Here is a 23,543-nt window from a genome sequence, read left to right as displayed (position 1 = left end):
GGGGATGTCCCCACCCCCTGCTATAGAATTAAAGTAGTTACACATGGGAGTTGCTAGTTGAGGCAGAAAGGTTTGTAATATGCCTTAGTGAACCCATCGGGGCCAGGACTCTTCCCATTGGGCAAGGAATTCACCATGGCCCTAAGCTCAGCTGTGGTGATTGGGAGTTCTAGGGCCAAGGACTGATCGTCTGTAAGCGTTGGGAGACCAGCTGCAGTCAAGTATTCTCGCGCGCTGTCTGGCATCTCGTGAGGCGGGGGGAGGTCAGAGTCCAAATTATATAGTGCGGCGTAATAGTCTCGGAACCCCCCCGGCAATTTTGGAGGATTGTACAATCGGGACCCCTGAAGCGGTATGTAATTTGTGTATGTACGTCTGTCCGGAGAGCACGAGCCAGCATCCGCCCGCATTTGTTCCCGTGTTCATAATATTTATGTGCCATAAAGCAAAACTGTTTGCGGGTTTGATGGTCAAGCAGATGCAGGAACAGTTCCCGTAGCTCTGTCAGGTCTTTCAGCGCCTCTGAACTCCCATTTGTGCCGAAGTTCAGCCTTCTGAAGTGCAGTATGCACTCTCAAGAAGTCTGCCCGACGTTCTCTCTTAAGTCTGGATCCTTGAGAGATCAGTGCCCCTCTGATCACAGCCTTATGGGCTTCCCAAACCACCCCCCAGTTTTGCTCGTCAACTGGGTTTTCCCTAAAATAGTAGGTTAGGGTGTCCACAACCTCCTTCACCACAACCACGTCGTCCAGTAGGTTGTCATTGAGCTGCCAAGTCCAGGCCCTCTGCATGCCCGGAGGCAGGGCAAAGGCCACCGTCATGGTGCCAATGGACGCAGACTGGAGGAGTTCTAGAACATTGTGGTCCACATAGACGTGGTCAATGCGTGTGTATACGTCATGCACTTTAGAATAGTAGCTGAAGTCACGGTTTGAGGGGTGAAGTATCCGCCAGCTGTCAACCAGGAGGTGGGATTGAATGGTCAATTTATCAAGGAAGGTAAGTTGGTCAGCATTAGGGGCATAAATTGTCGCAAACGTGTATGTCTGGCCAGCAATACTACCCTTCAAGAAGACGTACCTGCCCAAGGGATCTACCTTATGGTCTGAGGGTTGAAAGGAGCATGTCTTGTGTATGGTGATGGCCATCCCCCTAGATTTAGGTGTCGGAGAGGTGCTAATGAACCATTGGCTGTAGAGATGGGTAGGCAGTTTAGGAAGGGATTTTGGCGTAAAGTGAGTCTCCTGAAGGAAGACCACTTTGGTTTTCAGCCGTCCTCCCTGCTCCCCTGCAATGTAGCCATAGGACGGTGTGAAGGTGGTCAGGGCATGCAGATTGGTAGTGTGCTTGGTTCAGACGATGAGAAGGCAAGGCTGACCTGGAAAGGGGGGGACGGGAAAAGAAAGAACAGGGAAGAGGAGGGAGGGAAAGACAAAACATGTATGAGACAGATACAAAAAATATAACCATCAAAACAAGGTGGCCGAAGCCATCAGAGCTCATAAAACAACTAAGGGCTATGTTAGGGGCCCCGTCTCCTGAAAGGGGAGGGGGTCCGAACCACGACCTGAGATCCCAATGGGGATCAATACCCATAGAAAAAGGGTGGCCCACGGGGGGTACATATACCAACATAGGGAGAGGGTGAGAGGGCCTCCGTCTCCGTCCACCGCATCTAACGTGGTGCGATGGGAGAGGGAGAAAAGTGGAGGGATGTAGAGGGCAAAGGGGCATCTAGGCCTGAAGAAAGCATTCTGGCTAGCGTTTGAAGGAAGTCCCAATAGAAATACTCAGAAATACACAGGTCATAATAGCGTCTCGCCGTCAAGGAAGAGAAAGTCTATTCGTTTCTTGAGGGGGCCGGGCCCGCTGAAGAGTCAGAGGGGTACCGCCTGCGGTTTCGTGTCCGGTTCTGGCTCTTAGTGGATTGCCATGGCTGTGGCATGGGCAATCTGGCAGCTACAAAGTCCGAAGAGCCCCTCCAGTCAAGAAAATCCACCGGACCCAGGTCTAAGGAAGTCAGGAAATGCGGGAGGTCATCTTTAGTACGAAGAGTCACAGATCTGCCCTCCTTGGTAACTTGGAGGCAAAAAGGAAAGCCCCATCGGTATGACAGGCCTGCATCCTTAATGGCTGCCAGGAGAGGACGAAGTGACCTGCACTGTATGAGGGTGCGTCTTGAAATGTCTTGGTAAAAAGCTAGGTGTTCACCATCAAAGTCAAGGAAGAGTAAGTCTATCAGTTTCCTGAGGGGGCCGGGCCCGCTGAAGAGTCAGAGGGGTACCACCTGCGGTTTCGTGTCTGGTTCTGGCTCTTAGTGGATTGCCATAGCTGTGGCATGGGCAATCTGGCAGCTACAAAGTCCGAAGAGCCCCTCCAGTCAAGAAAATCCACCGGACCCAGGTCTAAGGAAGTCAGGAAATGCGGGAGGTCATCTTTAGTACGAAGATCTGCCCTCCTTGGTAACTTGGAGGCAAAAAGGAAAACCCCATCGGTATGACAGGCCTGCGTCCTTAATGGCTGCCAGGAGAGGACGAAGTGACCTGCGCTGCATGAGGGTGCGTCTTGAAATGTCTTGGTAAAAAGCTAGGTGTGCACCATCAAAGTCAAAATAGGGTTTTCCTCTCATTTTCTGCATGATGCGGGCCTTGAGCGTATATTTATGTAGTTTGCAGATAATGTCCCTTGGGTTGTTCACATCCTGAGAAGGGGGTTTCAGGGCCCTGTGTGCACGATCAATTTCAATAGTGGCAGTAGCAGGCAGCCCCAGAATTTCTTTAAAGACGCCCTCCAGGGTGGGGATAAGGTCCCTAGAACCAGTGGCTTCAGGTAGGCCTCGGATCCTGATGTTGGCCCTGCGGCTACGGTTCTCTGTGTCATCTAACTGGCAAAGCAGGGCCTCAATCTGGTGGCCCTGTATAGGGCATTTATCTTGTAGCATGGAGATGACAGGAAGAGCTTCCTCAAACTTTTGCTCCAAGGATTCAAGCCTACCTCCCAGGTGCGTTGTATCAGCTTTGAGCTGTGCAATGTCCTCCTTAAGGGCTTTTTCCACCCTGTCAGCAAAGCGCTCAAGATCAGCTTTAGTAGGTAAGGACATAATATGGCTTATAATGTCAGTGTCAGCCAGGGGATCCGGGTCAGCAGGATCATCCTCCTGGGATGCGGGGGAGCCGAGTCGCTTACGACCGTGGGGACGGTATGGGAGAGTTGTTGTTCTGTTGGTGTGGCCTGGTGGCGGTATCTTGGAGGCCTCACGGCCTCTCCCATTATGCTCGGGGAAGAAGGAGTCTAGCTGGGCCTGCCGCGATCAGTCAGTCCGCGGTGGCTGGGAGGATGCCCAGTTCCTCAGGGACATGACAGGCGGCATGTGGGGTAGGTTTCACTCCCGTAGCGCTGGTGAATTGCGGCGGTGAGATGGAGCTGAGGAGACACACGTCTTCACTCCTTCATTGCCAGGACACGCCCCTCCGCTGTGATTCTTTAATGACAATTGCACGGTCATGCTACACTGTACCCATATGAAATTTTTATCATTTTTTTCACACAAATAGAGATTTCTTTTGGTGGTATTTAATCACTACTGGGGTTTTTATTTTTTGCTTAACAAAAAAGAGGATAACATTTTGAAAAAAAAAAATAGTTTTCATAGATGTTTATAAAATTTTACAAACAGGTAATTTTTCTCCTTCACTGATGTGCGCTAAAGAGGCTGCACTTATGGGCACTAATTGGCTGCACTGATAGGCACTGATAAGGTGGTTTTGATGGGCACTGATAGGTGGCACTGATGAGGCAGCACTGATGGGCAGTGATCAGGAGGCACTGATGAGGCTGCACTGATAGGTGACGCTGATGGGTGGCACCGAAGGGCACTGAAGGGAACTGATAGGTGGCACTGATAGGCACTAATAGGCACTGGTAGGTGACACTGATAGGCAGAACTGATAGGCGGCACTGATGGGCACTGATATGTGGCACTGGTGGGCATTAATAGGTGGCACTGGTGGGCACTGGTAGGTGGCACTGATGGGTACCGCTTAGCAGCACTGATATGCGCTGGTAGGTGGTACTGGTAGGTTATACTGCTTACCAGTAGTATGTGTCCATGTGCGGGACCAATGTCCCATTTACACAAGCCGGTAATCAGCTTTTTTTTTCTCCTCACGCTGAAAAAGACGATTGCTGGCTTCTGTTTACATCACATAATCAGCTGTCATTGGCTGACAGCTGATCATGTGGTAAAGGGCTGGGATCGGCCCCTTACTCCGATCTGTGATCGGCCACGTCTCTTAGACTCACTGATCACAGAGCGCGCTGCCCGTGCGCTCCACAGGGGGCATGCAGGCAGCACATGCACGGGAAGACGTACATGGATGCCCTCTCGGGAATATAGGCCCACGCTGTAGCCGTCTTTTGGCTATAGCGCGGGCGGGAAGAGGTTAAAAATTGGAGAAAATTCTTCTCTACATAGATCAAACACTTTAATAATATTAGCAATCTAACTGCTCCAATTTGTGACACCCTCCTATATAGAAACTGCAATTCAGGAGTAGGGATGAGCCAAACACCCCCCTGTTCGGTTCGCACCAGAACATGCGAACAGGCAAAAAATTTGTTTGAACACGCGAACACTGTTAAAGTCTATGGGACACGAACATGAATAATCAAAAGTGCTAATTTTAAAGGCTTATATGCAAGTTATTGTCATAAAAAGTGTTTGGGGACCTGGGTCCTGCCCCAGGGGACATGGATCAATGCAAAAAAAAGTTTTAAAAACATCCGTTTTTTTGGGAGCAGTGATTTTAATAATACTTAAAGTGAAACAATAAAAGTGTAATATTTCTTTAAATTTCGTACCTGGGGGGTGTCTATAGTATGCCTGTAAAGGGGCGCGTGTTTCCCGTGTTTAGAACAGTCTGACAGCAAAATGACATTTCAAAGGAAAAAAAGTTATTTATAACTACTTGCGGCTATTAATGAATTGCCGGTCCGACAATACACATAAAAGTTCATTGATAAAAATGGCATGGGAATTCCCCACAGGGGAACCCCAAACCAAAATTAAAAAAAAAAAAAAATGACGTGTCGTGTCTCCCTAAATTCCATACCAGGCCCTTCAGGTCTGGTATGGATATTAAGGGGAACCCCGGCCAAAATTTTTTTTAAAAATGGCATGGGGTCCCCCTCAAAATCCATACCAGACCCTTCAGGTCTGGTATGGATTTTAAGGGGAACCCCGCGCCAAAATTTTTTTTTAAAATGTCGTGGGGTCTCCCCAAAAATCCATACCAGACCCTTATCCGAGCATGCAACCTGGCAGGCCGCAGAAAAAGAGGGGGGACGAGAGAGAGCCCCCCTCCTGAACCGTACCAGGCCACATGCCCTCAACATTGGGAGGGTGCTTTGGGGTAGCCCCCCAAAACACCTTGTCCCCATGTTGATGGGGACATGGGTCTCATCCCCACAACCCTTGCCCGGTGGTTGTGGGGGTCTGCGGGCGGGGGGCTTATCGGAATCTGGAAGCCCCCTTTAACAAGGGGACCCCCAGATCCCGGCCCTCCCCCTGTGTGAAATGGTAAGGCCTACCATTTCACAAAAAAAGTGTCAAAAATGTTAAAAATGACAAGAGACAGTTTTTGACAAGTCCTTTATTTAAATGCTTCTTCTTTCTTCTTTCTTCTTTCTTCTATCTCCTATCTTCTTTCTTCTATCTTCTATCTTCCTTCGGTTTCTTCCTCCATCTTCTTCTACTTCTGGTTTTTCTGGTTCTTCCTCCGGTGTTCTCTTCCGGCATCTTCCTCCACGGCGCCGGCGTCTTCTTCCCTTCGTCTTCTGGGCCGCTCCACATCCAGCATGGTGGGAGGCTCCCGCTGTGTGATGCTTCTCCTCTTCTGGCGGTTCTTAAATAACGGAGGGCGGGGCCACCGGTGACCCCACCCCCTCTGACGCACGGTGATTTCCCTGTCCGCCCCCTCTGACGTCACGGGGAATGCCACAGGGAAGTCCCCCTCAAGTCCCCGTGCGTCAGAGGGGGCGGGGTCACCGGGTGGCCCCGCCCTCCGTTATTTAAGAACCGTCAGAAGAGGAGAAGCGTCACACAGCGGGAGCCTCCCATCATGCTGGATGCGGAGCGGCCCAGAAGACAAAGGGAAGAAGACGCCGGCGACGCGGAGGAAGATGCCGGACGAGAACACCGGAGGAAGAACCAGAAGAACCAGAAGAACCAGAAGAAGAAGAAGATGGAGGAAGAAACCGAAGGAAGATAGAAGATAGAAGAAAGAAGATAGAAGATAGAAGATAGAAGAAAGAAGAAGCATTTAAATAAAGGAATTGTCAAAAACTGTCTCTTGTCATTTTTAACATTTTTGACACTTTTTTGTGAAATGGTAGTGGACTTTTGTACCCCCTTACCATTTCACACAGAGGGAGGGCCGGGATCTGGTGGTCCCCTTATGAAAGGGGGCTTCCAGATTCCGATAAGCCCCCTGGCCGCAGACCCCCACAACCACCGGGCAAGGGTTGTGGGGATGAGGCCCTTGTCCCCATCAACATGGGGACAAGGTGTTTTGGGGGGCTACCCCAAAGCACCCTCCCAATGTTGAGGGCATGTGGCCTGGTACGGTTCAGGAGGGGGGGTGCTCTCTCGTCCCCCCCCCTCTTTTCCTGCGGCCTGCCAGGTTGCGTGCTCAGATAAGGGTCGGGTATGGATTTTTGGGGAGACCCCACGCCATTTTTTTTTAAATTTTGGTGCGGGGTTTCCCTTAAAATCCATACCAGACCTGAAGGGTCTGGTATAGATTTTGAGGGGGACCCCACGCCATTTTTTAAAAAATTTTGGCCGGGGTTCCCCTTAATATCCATACCAGACCTGAAGGGCCTAGTATGGAATTTAGGGGGACCCCCCACTTCATTTTTTTTTTTTTTTTTTAATTTTGGTTCGGGGTTCCCCTGTGGGGAATTCCCATGCCGTTTTTATTAATGAACTTTTATGTGTATTGTTGGACCGGCAATTCATTAATAGCCGCGAGTAGTTTTAAATGACTTTTTTTCCTTTGAAATGTCATTTTGCTGTCAGACTGTTCTAAACACGGGAAACATGCGCCCCTTTACAGGCATACTATAGACACCCACCCAGGTAAGAAATTTAAAGGAATATTACACTTTTATTGTTTCACTTTAAGCATTATTAAAATCACTGCTCCTGAAAAAACGGCCGTTTTTAAAACTTTTTCTTTGCATTGATCCATGTCCCCTGGGGCAGGACCCAGGTCCCCAAACACTTTTTATGACAATAACTTGCATATAAGCCTTTAAAATTAGCACTTTTGATTTCTCCCATAGACTTTTAAAGGGTGTTCCGCGGTTTTCAAATTTGCCGCTAAAACCCCAAATTGTTCGCTGTTCAGCAAACTGGCGAACAGCCGATGTTCGAGTCGAACATGAGTTCGACTGAAACTTGAAGCTCATCCCTATTCAGGAGTTGATGGTTGTCTCTACTTAAGGATACCTGTGTAGGAATCCTGTTCATCTTTAGGTAATATCATCTTTGCTGTTTTGATTGAACACTATTCTTCCTGGTCTCCCACAGACACCACTTCCATTTCTGGCTCCTCATTCTCATCCTTTCTTCTAAGAAATTTTTCTTCTGGGACATTTTCCTGTTCCTCCCATTCTTCTCCAACCCCTGTTTGCTGTTTTCTTCCTTCCTATGGGGGCACTTTGCATATAATTGCACTGATTCTTGACATACGTTGCATGTCTTGCCCTAGGTGCATTTTCTAGATATATGACTGTAACATTGTGCATTGTTACTGTAATGCAGATGGCAGTGTTCATCATAAGTTTCTATAATAGAGTGAAGGTTCCCTGGCACTTGTATACTGGAAGCAGAATTTTTCCCTACAGTTTAGCTGAGAGCAAACTACACAACCCAGGATGCAATTGCCAGGGATTGGGAGCAGGAAAATCCCAGGAACAGGAAGAGGAGAGAGATGCTGGAAGGATATTCAGTATGTAGGAGAGCTGTGAGGAGCCTCGTGAGCCCAAACTGGACCAGGTTGAGCCAAGAAGCCACAAGTGCCATTAGAAAGCCGAGCATCCTGAGGATACTGACTGGTGGAGATCTATATGCAGTCGGATAAGGCGGTCATCATCATCATTGCAGCCACAACTACAATAGACAAAGCTCTTCCCCCCAGCAGGACGCTCATCACTTCGCTCTGCTTTGCTAAAGGACCGAGTGAGAGGGTTCAAAACCCATTCAACATTACCCTTGTTGCCAGTGTGTTTGCTGTTTCAAGTTTCTTCAAGGTTAAGGACACAATACAGTACAGGCCTCTGTAATCAGCACATGTGCCAAAAAACATCTATTGCTGCAGTCTGCCATTCTTATCTGTTCCTACAAGTACTGCCTGCAGGTTATCTGAGGTAACTCCATCAACCCCTGCTAGGCAGAACTCTGCATCTACCCTAAATCAAGTTCAAGCCATCCTATAAAAGGAATTAGCCACGCAAGTTTGCCTTCTCCATTTAAAGGGACATACATCTAACAATTCTTCTTTCCCAACTTCTACTACTTATTTTTAAAGTGATCTTTTACACCAATTTCATCTATTAAAGGGGAGCTCTGCTCTTTACTTTACTAAAATCTTTAGAGATGATTCAGTTTACTTTTTTAAGAGACTGCGCCCCTCGTTGTGTATCATATACTTATGGTTTGGTGGTGGGTGGTCACTTTGGCAACCTTCCTGAAGCCTGGACTTGGTCTCTTCCAATTAAGGGTCACCGAGTGAAGTAACCTTGTGTTTTTGTTACTCCTTTTCGCTCACTTGGGGAAAGTCTCTAGGTCCCAGAGCTGTCAATTTTATCTTCAGTTCTGCAGGATGAGTGGGCGTGTCTAAAATGGGTATTGTGTTGCATTACTCCTTTGCTGTATTACCTCGTTTCTCAGTAGTTTCAGTTGACTGTATTCTTTGCCTGCCATACTATTCGTTGATCTTAATACAACTTAGTCATTTATTTTACAAGTGTGTGCATATTTTTCTTTGTGTGACATCCAGGAGACTACCTGTCCAAGGTACTGTTGTGGTGTCAGCAGGGGTGGCGCTCTGCCCAGGGCTCAGTGACGAACAGAGGACCCACATTTTCTAGTGGCTCTTTTGGGGCTACATAACTTTTCTTGCAACTAGCACTTTCTGGCTTTCCTCTTTATGTCTATACATCTTGCAATTTTTGTAGAAAATGCACAATAGACACAAAGAAAAAGGTCACATTGACCTTCTCCAAATCAAACCTAGTTGAAGGGCAGGAGCCTTTGTTAAAGTTTACAACAAACCAATGCTTGCCAAACTCATTCTGAATTTGACTACATATTTGAGAAAAATCCTTTAAAGAAAAAGGCAATGTCCTCCACTTGCACAATGGGGCGAATACATTTTTATCAGCACAATTCCTTTAAATTTAGAAAAGATCTTCACTCCTTCCAAACATCTGTCTTCACAACATTTCTTAGCCATGGAAAGCAAGTCTTTATAAATTCCTTCTGCCACCAACACAACACCGAAGACCATTTCGGATAATCCAGCAAAGCAAAAATGTCCTCTTTCCTTGCTCTGCCAAATCTTTCTCGCTTCCAAATTTTTTGGTCAGCACCAGCCTTACAGCTTTCTTGACACATGATTAATCCAGTGCATTAAAACCCTGCAATAGGAAATTGGCTCCTCCATGGACAACTCCATGTTTGCCTAAACCTTCTATAGGAAACCTAGAGGTGCAATCATTGAGGTTCAGCAGCATCTACCCCAATAACAGAATGTGATATTTGGGATACACCAGAAGACCAAGATGAACTGGTGATTACTGTCGGAACTTTTTATGAAAAAAAAAATGTATATATCTATATGTATATAGATATATAGATATATATATATATATATATATATATATATATATATATATATATATATATATATATATATATATATCTATATATCTATATGTATATATAGATATATAGATATATATATATATCTATATATCTATATATATATAGATATATATATAGATATATAGATATAGATAGATATATATATATATAGATATATCTATATATATATATATATATCATTTTTAATTATGGACTGGCTAAAACAGGTTCCAAATAAGCAGAGACCATTTAATTTTATTTAAGTTTGTCTTTTCTATCAGAGACATTCTATTTCGTCTACATACAAGCTGGGGATAAGTTAAAACGTTCGTTACCCCAAAACTTCACATTCCTGATATGTGCCTGCTGTACTATGCACTTGTATGAGAAAGTATCCTGTCCTCATTGTATGTTTCCCTTATGTGAAATCCCTTTTGATAGTGCCAGTCCCTCTGCTTTCCTTTTAAAAAACTGACCACATTAAGCAGGAGAACACACCGTGGTCAGTTCTCTAGCTATGCTGTAAACTCAGTGTGCTCTCCTCCAATGATCAGACTTGTCCTGACACACCCCCTCTGCACAGAAATTCACTGGAAAACTCAGTGTGCTGCTGCTTCTCCTCCCCCAGCTCTTATGCAGTTGAGAACAGAGGGAATGTGATCTAAAAAAGGGAAAAAAAGTATTTATAATTTTTTTGTTATCTACAGTGGGGACGGAAAGTATTCAGACCCCCTTAAATTTTTCACTCTTTGTTATATTGCAGCCATTTGCTAAAATCATTTAAGTTCATTTTTTTCCTCATTAATGTACACACAGCACCCCATGTTGACAGAAAAACACAGAATTGTTGACAGTTTTGCAGATTTATTAAAAAAGAAAAACTGAAATATCACATGGTCCTAAGTATTCAGACCCTTTGCTGTGACACTCATATATTTAACTCAGGTGCTGTCCATTTCTTCTGATCATCCTTGAGATGGTTCCACACCTTCATTCGAGTCCAGCTGTGTTTGATTATACTGATTGGACTTGATTAGGAAAGCCACACACCTGTCTATATAAGACCTTACAACTCACAGTGCATGTCAGAGCAAATGAGAATCATGAGGTCAAAGGAACTGCCTGAAGAGCTCAGAGACAGAATTGTGGCAAGGCACAGATCTGGCCAGGGTTACAAAAAAAATCTGCTGCACTTAAGGTTCCTGAGATCACAGTGGCCTCCATAATCCTTAAATGGAAGACGTTTGGGACGACCAGAACCCTTCCTAGAGCTGGCCGTCCGGCCAAACTGAGCTATCGGGGGAGAAGAGCCTTGGTGAGAGAGGTAAAGAAGAACCCAAAGATCACTTTGGTGAGCTCCAGAGATGCAGTCAGGAGATGGGAGAAAGTTGTAGAAAGTCAACCATCACTGCAGCCCTCCATCAGGGCTTTATGGCAGAGTGGCCCGACAGAAGCCTTTCCTCAGTGCAAGACACATGAAAGCCCGCATGGAGTTTGCTAAAAAAACACCCGAAGGACTCCAAGATGGTGAGAAATAAGATTCTTTGGTCTGATGAGACCAAGATAGAACTTTTTGGCCTTAATTATAAGCGGTATGTGTGGAGAAAACCAGGCACTGCTCATCACCTGCCTAATACAGTCCCAACAGTGAAGCATGGTGGTGGCAGCATCATGCTGTGGGGGTGTTTTTCAGCTGTAGGGACAGGACGACTGGTTGCAATTGAGGGAAAGATGAATGCGGCCAAGGACAGGGATATCCTGGACGAAAACCTTCTCCAGAGTGCTCAGGACCTCAGACTGGGCCGAAGGTTTTCTTCCAACAAGACAATGACCCTAAGCACACAGCTAAAATAACGAAGGACTGGCTTCACAACAACTCCTTGACTGTTCTTGAATGGCCCAGCCAGAGCCCTGACTTAAACCCAATTAAGCATCTCTGGAGAGACCTAAAAATGGCTGTCCACCAACGTTTACCATCCAACCTGACAGAACTGGAGAGGATCTACAAGGAGGAATGGCAGAGGATCCCCAAATCCAGGTGCGAAAAACTTGTTGCATCTTTCCCAAAAAGACTCATGGCTGTATTAGATCAAAAGGGTGCTTCTACTAAATACTGAGCAAAGGGTCTGAATACTTAGGACCATGTGATATTTCAGTTTTTCTTTTTTAATAAATCTGCAAAAATGTCAACAATTCTGTGTTTTTCTGTCAATATGGGGTGCTGTGTGTACATTAATGAGGAAAAAAATAAACTTAAATGATTTTAGCAAATGGCTGCAATATAAAAAAGAGTAAAAAATTTAAGGGAGTCTGAATACTTTCCGTCCCCACTGTATACAAAAAATGTTTTGCCTTTCATTTCTATTTTAAACTGAATAGGCCGTTTTACAAGGTGATCATTTACAATCACTTTAACCAAAGCCAAAGTTTCCTTGCAATTTCTGGACGATTGGCTTCTGGCATTCCCACAACACCTGAACTCAAAAAGAAACTGACCAATGTTTACAAGGATTTCCAGGTGTCATAAATTGGTATTGTGAAGAGACATTGTATGTTTACCTGGATTATAAGGGGAATAGAACATCTGGGCAAGATGGAATGGTCTCAGGTTTGCAAAAGCCCCAACACTTAACCAGAAGGACAACATAACCTCCACTCAAGCAATACTTCCATGTTTGCAAATAACAAACGTTTATTTACTCTCCTAACTGGTGATTGTTTTTAGGCTGAGAAGAGCCCACAAAGGAAGTTTAAAGAACAAACATTCTGAGGCTGGTTACATGACAGTTTAATCCAGAGAAGAAGAAATAATTGAACTTTAATATCGTGTCAAACAAAATTGTGATGTAGTGCCCTGGGGTTTAGTCAGGGAGCTCCTCACCAAATGACTTCTCAGGAGTAGCTACTGCAGTTAATTAATAGAGATCTATTGATTTCTCCCTAAGTTTGGCCTTGTTGCACTTTTCTCTTTTACCAGGTGGTTGGGAACTTGGTGGTACTAGATATGAGAAGGGCAACCCAAGGTCAGGTTATGGGTATATGGGGTATCTCAGCCAATGGGCAGGGGTTTTCTTGAATCCCTTGGCCTGCTGGGAGAGCTTATATATTCGGTTGAGGTCAGGTGATCTATGTTCTGTACCACTCGGACCGCTGTCTGGGTGGACGTGTGTCGTAAGCACCAGGCTGCGGGCACGTTGGAGTTTTGGGAAACTTCAGGTGGTGATCAAGTCAGGGACCCAACCAGCAGAGGTGACACTTGCAGAGCAGCCATGTGTGTCAAGTCAGGGACCGATCTGGTTAGCAGGGGTGAAGCTTGAAAAGTATCTGGAGTGTCAAGCTAGGGACCCAACAAGAAACCGTGGGTGACACTTGAGGGAGGTACCACCACAAAAGCCTTGAGAAGCTCACGGGATTCAGAGTCAGTAAATCAGAGAGTCCAGTGAGAGACTAGGAGCTCAAGGGGCTGAAGAACTACAAGTAGACGTTGTAGTGCAGCTGAGTGAACTGTTGAACTTTGTGTTAGGAACTGTAAAAGACTGTTGCCATAGGGGACAGCAATCCTGCATGTGCAGAAGTGGCATCTTGCTGGGGCCTTTCCCTGTACGGCTGTTCTCCTATTGAAGTCTCGGAGTCTGCCAATTGAAATTGCAACTAATTAAGGGTGTTCTGGCCCTGACCTTCTTTGCCTTCAAAATATAAAAGGACTGTTAAAAGAAAAAAAAATCTTTTGCATCCAAGAAGTGTCTGACTTTCACCATCTTTGCACCCACTATGCCTCACAACCCACCACATATTGAAGGACGTCAGCTGTCTTTGGCCTTGAAGGTCCCCATTAGGCTGGAAGAGGTTAAAGACTTTGCTACAGTGATATTGTTGAGTACAATTTTGGAAAGGACTCTCAAAGGGTGTATATATGTTTCTAGGTATAAAACACGATGATATAAGAAAAGACTTAATTAATTAAGCATATTATCTAACGACAAGCAATTAAGCTTACTATAGTTATGTTTGTTTGTTCAGAATCAACATTGTTAGGATTGTGTGTGCGTGTAATATATTACCATATTCAAATACTAGTATATAGTGTGGGAATTTTATGTATATCATTAATATCTGATTATAAAAATGATGCCATATCTCTAGAGAAGTTTACATTTCATCATAAATTAGCAATTGCCAGACTCTCCTAAGCATTCTATATCTTTTAGACAAAATCACATGGTCTCACATGTTACAGTAAAATATGAATTGGTCCCATAACAGGTCATTTTATAGGATTAATTTCCCAGATAAATGTAGAATAGACACTTCTTGTCCCAGAGTACCTCCTGGTAGCCAAGGGAGGTAATGCATAAGCAAACACATTTGATGATTAAACAAAACCCCCAATAGGAATAAGGTTACACCTTCTAGGCCACCCTCTGGGCTTATTTTATGAGTGTATTATTCACAACCAGAAATAACAGGAAGGAGCACTTACACATAGGTCAGACCTCATCTGAACACACATTCACGTCATATGACGCACGCCCATCATATAGAAAAGGAGGAAGGAAAACATCTGAGAAATCACCTCATTATCTAGATCTCACACCTCATCACATCATCAGGCACACATCCCCAGCATAGCTAGACGCCATTTTGGGAATTCAAACTACAACCAGTAATCGGCAGCCTTCTTAGGAGATTATGGCAGTGACAATTTTAAAAAAAATAGCTAGTTTAAAAAGGTAGCTATATTTTCCAGGAAATAGCAAAAAGCAGGGCACTGATATTAATACCAAGCAAAAAACACCTTTATTAAAAACAGCACTTACATGTCAAAAATCACCAATCCACCAGTGGATAGTAACGCAGGAGGTTGGGATACCAGAGCAGATTGGCAGAAGGTACAAAGAGGCAATGGATGGTTGCTAGGTATGCAGCAACAGGGGCTCCAGCAGGTAGTATGGAGAGAAAGAGCTGGCGGCTTCTCCAGCTGCACTGTGAAGATGACAGCTGTCAGGATCCTAAGGTGATTTCAGGAGGTAATAACCATAACGTGTTTCAAGGGACATGGCCCTCTTTTTTAAATGCAAAGGGAAAGCCAGAAGCTAAAGTTTTAAATAGCCAGTGGGGCGGGGAAGGAGGGGAAAGTCCAGAGACCGAGCTGCTGCATTCTTGGCAATGCCACAATAATACAATACACAGGCACATTATGGTAGGCAATTCACTAAGTGTATTATACATCAAACTGGTAACATGTCTAAACTACAATACTAGAACATGAATATAAAAGAAAATAGGGATAAAATTACACATTTTTAAAAAATATATAAGAATAAAAAATTTAAACTGTGGGGGAATGAAAAAATGAACTCTTTTCCCCTAAAACACATGTGAAACATGCGTTAAGGCTAAATAACTAATACAGTTAGCAAAAAAGCAGGGGTGGATTGTCATTATAGTGTAGTAAGAAAATATGACCGCTACAACAAGACAAAATGGGGGGAGAGGTAACAGGGACTACTGGCAGCAGAAACATAATATAAAAGCTTAAAAATGGTTTTAAAAAACGTTTTATTAAAAGTCCTACCTAAAAAAACGAAAATTACAGAATGGACCACACCTTCTCACCCAGACCCACCTGGTGATAAGGTGTTGAGATGGTATATAAAAAAAGTTTCCCTTTGGCAGAGAGTATGGCACCGCTTTACCACAGAGTCACAGAGGGGGATCTACTCGTGGATCCAAACATGAAGACCCTCTGTGGAGCCACTATATTTGGACTTGAAGCGTCGAGGTCACTATGATCCATGTTGCTTTCTTCGTGCAACCTCCTGTGCTCGCCAAATCGTGTCTGGCCCGCCTGAACTGCCTGGTCCACATATAGGAGGTTGCAGGGACAGGAGTGGCAATAGATGACATGGTCCGCAGAGCAAGAGAAAAAGGAGTGAATGGGGTATATTCTGCTTTTACTGTCCTTAAAACTTTTTTCTGATGATCCACCCAACTTGTGGCCTTTATGCAAAACCCCCCAATGCCGAGCAACAATCTTCTCCATCTGTTTAAACTTGCTATGGAACTGAGTGATTAATTTTATATCTGACCCTGTGGTCATCTCAGTTTTAGAAGGCTTGGTGCGAATGGTGGAACATTCCTTATGGGATTGCTTGACAAGGCCAGGTCAAATCCATTGTCCAAGAAACATTTCTTGATGATTTGACCTTGGGAGGAGTAGTCTTAATCCAAGGTGCAGTTCCTTCGGAGCCGGCTGAACTGTCCCTTGGGAATGTTGTTTACCCACCTTGGGTGATAACAACTCTGGAAGTGTAAATAGGAATTACCCGAGGTGGGCTATTTAAACTTTATTTTCTGGATTTCCCTTAGAAAAAGAGGGCCGTGTCCCTGAAAAAACGTTATGCTTACCCCCTCCCAGAGACGTATCTAGTGAAAATGGTGCCTATGGCAAGCACTGAAACTGTGCCCCTGTCAAAATATTTGAAACCCATCTTTCAAATAACCCTAACAAAAAAAACACCCGATGCCTGTAATAATAAGACCTCTCACGGTGCACTGCTCCCTGACGGCCCCTCTTCTCTTCTCGTCTGCTGCTGAAAGAATAACATTATTTTATACCATGCTGAGCAGCAAGGTTTGTCTTTTACTGCCACACACCATTATGCCAATCTGCTACTGCATGTTTTCTATTTTATGCCACATAAACACGTGCAGTTGCTAGAGAACAATTATAGCAAAAAACAAAAGAGAAAGAATTCTCTAAAGAGGGTCAACAAAGAACACTGATGTTAATACAAAACCAGCTTTATTATTTACCTAAATTATAAACCAAATTGAAGTACAAAAAAGTGAAAAAGGTAGCAATGGAGACTGACGGTTACCACAAACCAATTAAAAGTGGACAACGTTGTCACAAGGGGTAATTAAAAAGATGTGGGAGCCGCGGTTACACATCCACTCATACACATCAATCACACCTCTAGTATATTGATAAGGTATAATGAACAGGAGGGAAGTCCAGCCCAGTTGGAGTAGCAATTGTAGGTAACAGTTAACCTGAAATGAAGTGTCCAGTGTAGTAAGGGCAGTTCATATACCAATATATCTGGGATGTGGGTGGATGAACGATCTGGCTATAGGTTTAGGTGTGGTATGTTCCACACAGATGGATCGATCTCATAAAGAAATAACTTTAACGTTGTGTACATAACAGCTGTTAAACAGGTTAGAGAACAATTATAGTGCAACTCATCCTCCATGAATGTGTATTTATCTATATGAGCAATAAATACTATTGTATTCCTCTGAAATCTATGGCTACAAGTTTCATTTATTTTAAATAGCATGTGAATAAATCAAATGCAAATTAGATGAAAACAGTTTGTGTAGAGTAAAGCATGAATGCTTTATTACCAAACTAGGCTGTTAATCCTTGCAGCTGTCTGAGGGTTCCCCGTCATCCATTCCTTCTCTCGTCTGAATCCCTTCTCCCCCTCACGTCACAGACCCCCCCCCCCTCCAAGGAGAAGATAATGCCATGCAGAGGAGGGTAGGCAGAGCATTAGGCTCTGCCTCCACCAGTTACGTGGACCCGGTCTGGCCAGTCATCGGCTGTCACGGGGGCGTCTGTTGCTCCCCTCCCCAGGCCAAGTAACTATTATAAAGTGCTGTGCCGACACTGCACTCAAGCAGGTCGGCCGCAGCACCAGGGGCTGTATTAGTGCGGGTGGCAGCCGCGAGAGCCTACGAGTACATTGCTGAAATTGCTGTACCTCTTTGAGACTCTATCAGTACCGATCCCAATATCCCAACTGAAAGCGCTTCAGAGGAACTTCCTGCACTTTATATGGAACAATACCTCCCATAGGATAGCAAGCTCAGTAGTCCAAGCTCTATGAACCAGGGGAGGGCTGGGGGCACCCTACATACTAAAGTATTACTATGCCACTCATCTGAGAGCTATTGCCTCTTGGACGTCCAGATGTGTCCCAAACAGATGGTCAGAAATTGAAATGGGAATCACAACTCCTGCCCACCCATGCTGCATGTTATGGCCGTTCTCTGACTTCTCAACTGCATAGTGTTTGCCTGAACCCGATGTTATTTACACTTTTAATTTGGAAACGCTGCTCCGGTAAATACTCTCTCTTTTCTCCATGCTCACCACTAGTAAATGTCCTTTTCAATCTGGAAATCCCTGACAGCCTGTCTTATAACTCTATGTTGCCTTGGACCCAAGCTGGTATATTTCAGCTATGCCATTTGGTACACCCAGTGACACGCAAACTACTCTCCTTTTCTGGCTTACAAACCAAACATAAAATCTCCAAATCTTTGCCACCAAAATCCCACATATGACCCTAGACATACCAATTGAATTTGAATTGTTATGCTCCAGAGCCCCCTATGAACCCCACCTGATTTCATCTATCTATAAAATCCTACATGCAACTCCCCCCCTGGCAGAAAATAGTCATTCTTACATGAGGAAATGGTCCCATATTTTATAACGACCTATCTCCCTAGGTGTCTGGGGGAAAATATGGGAATCTACATCCAAAGTTTCAAGATGTGTGGCACAGAGGGAAACTGCTTACAAAATACTCATCATCTGGACATTGCCGGAGATGTGGTTTAACCTTGGTACCCATTATCACATATTCTGGGATTGCTCTGCACTCATACCTTTCTGGACCCAAGTTCACAATCTCTTGGAAAAGGTCCTTGACATATCCATCCCCTTCAACCCCACACATCTTCTAGGTTTGCCTCTCCCTAATACATCCAAACCTACCAGTAGATTGATGGCATTTATCTTACTGGTGGCCAAACGAGCTATACCCCAATGCTGGTTGACTACTACCCCTCCTGCTTTTTTGTAGTTTCTCTCAGCCATAGCTGCCATACGCAGAATGGAGTGTCAAACTGCTGTTATAGACGATTCCCTGGCAAGGTTTCAACAGTATATGGGGGAAATTGGATAATTCCGAATATAACAATGAGACGCAACTTCCAACGCCATAATGATAAAACTTTTGTGCTATCCTTTTCAGGTCCATATAAAATAAGCACTACCCATATCCCTGTTGATTATCACAGTTATGTCATTAGTACCATGATGTATTAATATTGTTTTTCCTCATATAACCCTATAACTATTGTTTTTATGATTAACGTAACTTCTCCTGTTTCTATGGATAATGTCTTTATTCTTCTTTGAACTGTACAATCTGTACGTATTGAAAAATTAATAAATAAACAATAAAAAAAAAATATGCAGAAACATAACTCATTCCATACTATATTTCAGGCTATTTGGCCATGATTAGTGCTGTATATGAAAACCATAGCCTATATGAAATAGGGCTTTGGGCCCAATGAGGGCATTATGGTAAGAAAAGACTAAAGGAATCAAAAAGCCAATTTATTCCTTTAGCTATGGTTTACCTATTCATTTATTCCTCAAGCTATGGTTACCAAACACTGCACCGATGATGGCCAAAAAAACAAATAGCTGTATGCAGGTTAGAATAAATTGCTCTGAAAATTAAGCTATATTATAACTATTCATTAGCAGTTCTGGATGTGCATCTGGCTGTAAAGGAATGGGCATAAAGGAATGATTTGCATAAAGAAATGATGCCTTATCCACTGTCCTGAGGAATGAGGAATACAGTAAAACCTTGGATTGCGAGCATAATTCGTTCCAGAAACATGCTTGTATTCCAAAGCACTTGTATATCAAAGCGAATTTCCCCATAAGAAATAATGGAAGCTCAAATGATTCGTTCCACAGCCATTTATTCATAGGTCCTTCCGTTTATAGTCTATATAACAAAATTATAGCATTTTGAACAGGTTGTGTAACCATAAAATGTCCATCCACAAATGGAAGCCTCCTCAAAGGGAACAAAATCCCGCAGGAGCTACAGAGTATAAAAGAGAAGAGAGGGGCCTGTAAGCGTAACAATATGTTGCTAAATGTCGTACCTTAATTAAATGTAACCATATTGCTAAACTTAGAGGCACCTCTCTTCTCTTTTATACTCAGTTGTGACATGACGCTACTTGTATATCAAGAAAAAATTGGAGAATTGCCCCAGGGATTTTGCGGGTGAGAGGGGAGGAAGAGGTACACAAAGGTAGTGATCAATAGTAATGACTGATTGGTATAGATCAAGTGATCATAAAATTGTAAAAAATATATATAAACTTTATTCAAAAATTGACACAATAGGAGTTAAAAACAATGGGTATGTCATACAACTGTTGCACCAATATCATGTTAATAAAGGTTCTATACAAAGAACCACATGCATATATGATACATTTTAGAGACCCGACATGTTTCGGAATATCAAAGATGTGATTCCTTCTTCAGGGGTTTCCTGTGAGGTTGTATGATATAATCTAGAAAAGTACATGAATAGAGTATACCAATCAAAATAATTTCAAATGTATCAAGATGAAATATAAATAATCAGGGTACATAGAGAGGGGGGGACCGCTCTGGGAGGAAAGAATAAAGAAATAATTGATGATGGTAGAAAGACTTACTAGTACACACCACTGTGTTTGTTTATATGGATCAAAAGTTACGCTAAGTTCCACAAGTAGTACTCCTGAATCCGATCGCCTCGATGCCAATTGAGAGTGTTGCATGAAAAATAGACCAAAATTAGACCAAATTATGGATGCATCTATTTATCGTTTAGATACTGTATGAGGCTCCTTTCATGCCAGTCCCATGGGGTCCACGAGGAACAGCATAAATAATTAGATGCAGGATCCTAAGTGTAAATATAATATATAGTATATATTAGGATTTATATAACTAAGGAACTATGTAACTATAGGGTATTCTATTGGTAACAACTAGCAATGCAAAGAAGCGTAAGGAGCGTGAGGTAATGATGTGTGTGCTTGTCTATACCCACGAGAGGGGAATTGAATACGAGGGGTTAATGAGAAGATCAACTTGATCTCTAATAGTTGGTATATATTAATTGGAAAGGGGGGGGGGGGACAAGGGACGTAATAAATGAATTAAATATTGTGTGTATAAATCATGAGATAATATGATACAGGCTTATGCAGGGAAACTGCAGGATAAGCTAAAATAAGTCAATTACAAAAAAGAAGTATATACTATATATGTGCACTGAGCATAGCCCAATATGGGGCAATTCAATTAATTATACAGTGCAACTGTATACACTACACTGTTACACTACCTTAAAGCAGGGCCGTCTTTAGTGCAGGGCAAATGGGCCACTTGCCCTGGGCCCAATCTTTGTTGGGGGGCCCGTGCTAGCCGTGAATTGGGGCCCCGATGACAGCTTTGCAGAGTGCACAGAGGACAGGGGAGGATGTTTTCCGCGCTAGCCAGGTGAGGAGCGGGGCCGGGAGCTCCACTGACGCTCTGACCCTGCCCACGTGCAGCCTGTGTACTCGGAAAAGAGCGTCTGTAGTGAGAGCCAGTGATCAGAGTGGGAGCGTCAGTGGAGCTCCCGGCCCCGCCCCCTCTATACTGGCTGGTGAATACATAGGTCCGGGGGCTGGGCCGGGAGCTCCAATGACACTCTCACTCCGATCACTGGCTCTCACTACAGACGCTCTATTCCGAGTATACAGGCTGCACATGGGCAGGGTCAGAGCGTCAGTGGAACTCCCGGCCCCGCCTCCCTCAGCTGGCTAGCATGGGAATACATCCTCCCGTGTCCTCTGTGCGCTCTGCAAAGCTGTCATCGGGGCCCCAATTCACGGGTGACGCGGGCCCCCCAACAAAGCATCAGTGGAACTCCCGGCTGTTGTAGTGAGAGCAGAGAGTGGAAGCCCCGCCAACACACCTGAATGTATGTAGTGAGTTTGGCTGTCCAGGTATGTCCTTACACCCATAAAATGCCTGATTGCTTAAACCCTGAGCTGTGTTATTCAACTGTAAAGCTGTGCATTGCTGAAAGTTCTCTGACCATCTCCTGCATAATGTCTGCAGTCTCTAGTAATCTCCTGCAGTATGTCCGCAGTCTCTAGTAATCTCCTGCAGTATGTCCGCAGTCTCTGATTGTCTCTTGCAGTATGTCCGCAGTCTCTGATTGTCTCCTGCAGTATGTCTGTAGTCTTTAATTGTCTCCTGCATTATGTCTGCAGTCTCTGGTAATCTCTTGCAGTATGTCCGTAGTCTTTGGTAATCTCCTGCAGTATGTCCGCAGTCTCTGATTGTCTCCTGCAGTATGTCCGCAGTTCTGATTGTCTCCTGCAGTATGTCCGCAGTCTCTGGTAATCTCCTGCGGTACATCCGCAGTCTCTGGTAATCTCCTGCAGTATGTCCGCAGTCTCTGATTGTCTCCTGCAGTATGTCCGCAGTCTCTGATTGTCTCCTGCAGTATGTCCGCAGACTCTGATTGTCTCCTGCAGTATGTCCGCAGTCTCTGATTGTCTCCTGCAGTATGTCCGCAGTCTCTGATTGTCTCCTGCAGTATGTCCGCAGTCTCTGGTAATCTCCTGCAGTATGTCTGCAGTCTCTGATTGTCTCCTGCAGTATGTCCACAGTCTCTGAACCTCTCCTGTAGTATGTTTGCACTCTCTGACACTCTCCTGTAGTACGTGTATTAATGTGCCCCTTTACTTGCTCAATTATTTGGGATTGCTCCACTGCTCAGTGAGAGGTAATGATGTGCATTAACCTGTCAAATATAGGTTTTGAACATTTGTTGTTCTTCTTCTTGATATTGTTCTTGAATGCAGTGTATCATAACTGTGTGATTTATGGATTTGATATCTACACCACACTGTTTAAATAGCGAACATCACTGCAAATATTATATTTTTATGGATTTATAATTAATGTATGTTTTCTGTCTTGCAGTTTGGTTCTCCACCTCTGATCTCCTGATTCCACATTTGGTGCCTAATATATCTTTAATACACATTTGACCTTTCATTGGCAAGCATCCACCGCTATTTGTCCATTGACCGTTGCCTGGTGCCTCCTGGTGTCCCCCGGCACGGGTAGGCTCCACACAATTGCTGTGTGGGCCTCACTTTGGGCCTTCCGTGGTCCAATGCGAGTTCGCCGCTCGCGCATGGGCAATGTAGGGGACTCCTGGACCAACTACGAATATGCCCCTCCTTCCCGTGTCGGTGGCGTTCTGACGTCTGACGTCATTGCGCCTTATAGCGCGGCGACGCCGGACGCCATTGCGCTGGGGGAACTTAGCATCCGGCGACGGTTTACCTCCCTGCTGACACTCTGGTCGACTAGTGGAGGTGTGTCGAGGGGCGGACTGACCATTGAGCCACTCGGGCACTGCCCGAGGGCCCTGGGCCACTAGGGGGCCCCATCAGGGTTGCCAGCCTCAGTAAAACCAGGGACAGTATGTATAAATCTGTGTTTTTTTTACATCTGTCTGTGTATACTGTGTATACATGTATGTGTATACAGTGTGATTGTATACTGTGTGTGTGTATACTGTGTGGCCCCATAATCTCTGATTGCCTGGGGGCCCCATCATCTCCTATTGCCCGGGGCATCATGAGTTATCAGTCCGCCCCTAGTGTTGCCGGAGTTGGGTGCGGCTCCTTTTTTCTTCCCTGACGCTATCACTTTTACATG

The sequence above is a fragment of the Aquarana catesbeiana genome, linkage group LG09, assembly GCF_042186555.1.
Source record: "Aquarana catesbeiana isolate 2022-GZ linkage group LG09, ASM4218655v1, whole genome shotgun sequence".
In the NCBI taxonomy this organism is placed as follows: Eukaryota; Metazoa; Chordata; class Amphibia; order Anura; family Ranidae; genus Aquarana; species Aquarana catesbeiana.
The sequence above is the reverse complement of the archived record's forward strand: the minus strand, read 5'-3'. Positions refer to the sequence as shown.